We start from the raw sequence: 4,626 nt of genomic DNA on the forward strand, positions 1-4,626 counted from the left end.
GGAGAGGGAGAAGACCTCCTATTTTGTTTAGGGAAAAATGAAGACTTTCCACTGTAGTAATGGTTCCACTAAGTCTTCAAGACATAAGTACATATTCAGGTGTCAGCATATCTAGCTTGGGGTCAGCCTAGAGCAGGGGTGTCAAAACTGCGGCCCACGGGCCAACTGCGGTCCGCAATCCATTGTTAATTGGCCTGCAGCAAATTACGAAAACATATTTAGTTTACTTCAATAAACCAGGTGAGGCAATACGTACTTCACCTCGAGTGAGTGGCCCAGCTGTTTGTGTATTTTATCGCATATGGCCCTTGGTAAAAACCGTTGAAAAGAGTTTTGACACCCCTGGCCTAGAGACTCACAATGGAAATCTCTCATTTCATTCAAGTGAAATTATAAAATTTTTCTTCTGACAGAAAAACTCTAGAATTAATAGTTTTCAATGCAATGCTCATCAGACTTCAATGTGTGTATAAATCATCTGGGGAAGCCTTGCTAAATACAGATTCCATTTTCAAAGGTCTTGGTGTGGGGATTCTGCCTTTCTTCTAGCTACCAGACGATGCTGATAATGCTGATATACACACCACACTTTGAGTTACTATGTCTAGTGTATTTTAAAGAAAGATTTATATTTGGAGATTAATGTGCTACTTAATGCCTTAAATCAAGAACATTCACCATGTAATGAGTGAATATTACATCACTTGATTCACTCACTGAATAGCCAATGAATGAAGTGCTAACAGAATAAAGCATAGTCTGATTTTTTTTTAAGTGAAAAGTCAAGTATCTTAAGGATTGGATATTGCATAATTGTAGTTAATGCTGTTGCATATAAAATAGCTTTTCATCTGGGAGGTCCACTGTAAATAAAGTAATTTTTCATACTATGTTATTTTTACATTTGATTTATCATCATTTGGTTCTTTGCAATTATCTTCAGTGTCTTCTAGTGATCTTCTGAAAAAAAAAGTATATATATATATATCCTCTGGATTTTACACATATACCTACTACACTTTTCCTTCAATTTCTTAGCCAAATTATTGAGCATGTGAATCTAAGACAGATTCTAATATATATATATACATGCATTCAAAGGTCAATGTTTAGCAAGTTGGGAAATAATATCATAATATCTTTGTATATATTTTGAAGTCCCTTGTGTAAAATAAAACTAGTAATTGAGTAATCTTATTTAAGTTGTTTTAAACTAATAAATCAAAACTAATTTATAATTAGTATCTCATATAGTAGTTCTGGTTCCCAGGAAACTAACTCCAAGCTGCAGATTTTCTTACAAGTATTTTATTGAAGAATACTCCTGGAAAAAGACACCCAGAAGGAAGTGAGGGAAAGAGAACTGAGCAAAGAGAGAAGTTGAACTGTGCTGCAGTTACAAAAAGGGCTTCAGCTGAACCAATGGGTTTCTCTGAAGCTGGCCCACAGAGATGTCCTGAATTGAAGCAAGGAGGTCAACTCTTATTTTCTTACCCTTTGTTTGAGGCCAATATTGTGGGAAAGTTTTAGTTGTGATCCATCTACTGTCAACACTCGTAGACGTTATGGAAATGAGTGCCTCAGTCCTGAAAGAGGATCTGAGCAGACACTCCAGTGTGGACCGCAGAACACCTCCTGCACATACTCATCCTAGCTCTTCTCTTCTGCTCATTTCTCTGCTACAGGCAGTACCTCTGCTGGTCTAGGTTGATTACCTGGTGGATAATTCATACCCTCATCCCTAAGGGTTCTGAGACCTGCAGCCATGTCCTTCTGAGGCTGTGACTGCTGCACTTGTTGATGATTGTCTATATTAGCCAGGACACCACCAAGTGATGCCCCAGTGGATGGCCTGCATCCCACAAACACTTCTTCCTGGTCCCATTTTATAATAGCAGTCTTACTGTCTCCTGATGGCCAGAGTTATTTACCCTGGCCAGAATGACTCCATTCCCTGCCTACCAATTTCTTGGTGAGCTGGTGGCAACTACAGCTTAAAGTTTAACGAGATTCTTTCTGTGTCCTCTGGTAGAGAGATTATCTCCCTAGAAACCTGTATGAGTATACACATTAGAGCCTAGAGCTGCAGTGATGGAAAGCACATGTGTGCTCCACATGAGTCATCACAAGTAATACTAAGTGAGACTACCCCAGCTTCTATCCCTTGTTTCCGGTATCCATCTTTTTAATATCTACAGGACTCAATATTAATTTGTGGTGTATAATCATTAATTTAGTATGTATCCTGGAAGATGTCACTACATCCTTTCAGGGTATCATTTGTGAGCAAGGAACTTAGCTGTGCCTTTTAAGAGTATTCCAACACTCCGCCTCTCCAGAAGCTTCCTGAAGGTGTAATATGTGATAGGATGAGTGTAGCCATTGGTTATATGCTCACAGTTGCTTGTCCTTTGCTATAAAGGGGGTCCTTTTTTTGATGTGATGTTAGACAAGATCCCATACTGGTGAATCAAGTACTCCGTAAGCCCGGGAATAGTGGTCTGGCTCAGGCCCTGTGGGAAGGAAAGACAAGTCTATAATAGTAATATGTGTTGATTCAAATCAAGCTGAAATGTTCTCTTTCAGAGTGAAAGTGGTCAATTAGCCACAAAGTGGTTCCTGAGATTCCTTGGGAAATGGTGCTGAATGACGGTCTCAGCTTTGGTCTCCTGCTGTCATGTTCAATATTTGGTAGCAGAAGTAGTTTAACCATTTTTTTCCCCTCTGTCCTGTTCTTACGCTTTGCAGCAGAATGCTTAACATAGAATGGAATAGCAAGTAATCTGCTGTGCAAAAGAGAATAGTGCTTAAGCACAAATGGGAGGCATGGTTTTCTTTAAATAAATACTTACACACAGCTCGGTCCTACAAGCACCAGGGTAGCAGGGCTGCCCTGCATGTGGACCCATGAAGATGTCAGGATTCCCCTCCCTGCGGTAATTAGTGCATGGAACCAGAGTGCCAGTGGTCGTGATCACAATGAACCCCATTCTACAGCTCTCCCCAGCCTCCTACACATGATCAGGCCAGACAAAGATGTCGGAATTTCTGGAAGGTCCATAACAGTGAAGTAGTCTCCACCACTCTCCTGATCCCAGTGTCTAAGCTGTCTAAGGGAGAGGATGCACCTAGATAACTTTCTTCAGCTTGACATAAAGGACCAGCACGAAGGCACTGGCCATACCCCTGAGGACCTTGGACCAGGCGCCCCTGAAAGGCTTTGCGCCTCTCGTTGGTGAAGATCTTCCGCCATCAGTCCCACGGCACATGATGTCAGCTCCTTTGCACCCCAACTGCATCATCACGTGCTGCTTCACGGTGTCGAAGAGGTAGGAGACCGTGCTGCCCACGGCTGTCACAGTGGGGCAGTGACCCCTCTCACCATCACTTGGTTGGGGAGCATGCCTCTGGCCTGCCGTGCACGCCGAAGTAGAAAGCCCTGTAGGTGAGGATGCTCTGCTCGGAGACGCTGAGGCCCTGGTACAGGCCCTAGAGGCCGTCATACTTGGTGATTTTCACCAGTCTCCCAGGCCTTTGAACACCCGCTCGGCGCTAGATTTCCCCACGTCGGTCACCAGACGGGTTCTAGTGAATACCAGGGGGTAGACAAAGCAGAGGGAGGTGGCCCTGGCCACCACGCCAGAGGCTAGGGTTCCAGGAAAATACTTCCAGAACTGTGTGTGCTGGTTCACAGTCCCTAGGAAGGCCTGCTTGTACTTATCCTTGAAGGTGAACTTGAGGGCTTGCATAGGGAAGTAGCAGATGTCGCTGATCGGGTTGCCCTTCCAGAAGGAGAGCATGCCCTGCTCCTTGGGGGTGCGCACGATGCAGTCCACGATGTCCTCGTACTGCTTGTGGGCTGCGATCTGCTTACCATCATGTTGCACCTCCAACAGCAGCTTGACCCACTTGATCTGGGCCACCGCCGTCTTGGAGATGGCACCAGGAAGTCCTTGGCAAAAGAGAAGGCGTGTTCCTTCATGGTGGCACAGCTGGCGCAGAGCAGAGAGGAGGAGCTAAGAGGGTGGGTGCTGCTGCCTCAGTGCTGCCCCCTGCAGGACTGAATAGTTTAAACAGCCTTGCTGAATGGGATCTCTTCATGGTAAAGCCATTGCCTGAGACTATATGGCTATTCTGTTCATGAACCCATTTAGACAGAATTTGAGTGACTAATGGCAGAAGCAGACTGAGGTCTGCTAGCCAAGTCATTCTATTTGAGTGCTGAGTGATATTTCCATAGAGAATGGAATCTAGTAGGTCGTAGCATGTGATACATGAGCGTGGCTTTTAGTGTCCAGGCCCATAGGTCCATCCACAAACCTACTACCCAGAAGTTCTTGGCTCTAATTTTTCAATCTTTCTCCTTCCAGGCCCAGGAACAGCCAATCAAGCTATTTGCCAAGACCCGTGAAGTATTCTGAATTCTAACCTCAGGTCACTTTTATTTTCATATAAGTTGGATGACCAAGAGCCCCCCTAAGAGCTCTATCCACTGGGGGAATTTTCCCTCATCGCTTTCTTTCAAGGTCAACCATGAGAAGACCTGTAGTGCAGCAGCAGTCCATTCAAGCAGATGTGGCTTGAATTTACACACCAATTTGACCCGTCCATGAACCAAGTTCAGCA

At 44.3% G+C, this 4,626-nt stretch overlaps 1 pseudogene; it reads right to left on the reverse strand.

Moving 5' to 3' along the window:
- Positions 1-3,128: 3,128 nt before the first annotated feature.
- Positions 3,129-3,982, reverse strand: LOC117012454 (ADP/ATP translocase 3-like; annotated as a pseudogene).
- Positions 3,983-4,626: the final 644 nt, after the last annotated feature.

This window comes from Rhinolophus ferrumequinum, chromosome 20 (assembly GCF_004115265.2).
Source record: "Rhinolophus ferrumequinum isolate MPI-CBG mRhiFer1 chromosome 20, mRhiFer1_v1.p, whole genome shotgun sequence".
NCBI lineage: Eukaryota > Metazoa > Chordata > Mammalia > Chiroptera > Rhinolophidae > Rhinolophus > Rhinolophus ferrumequinum.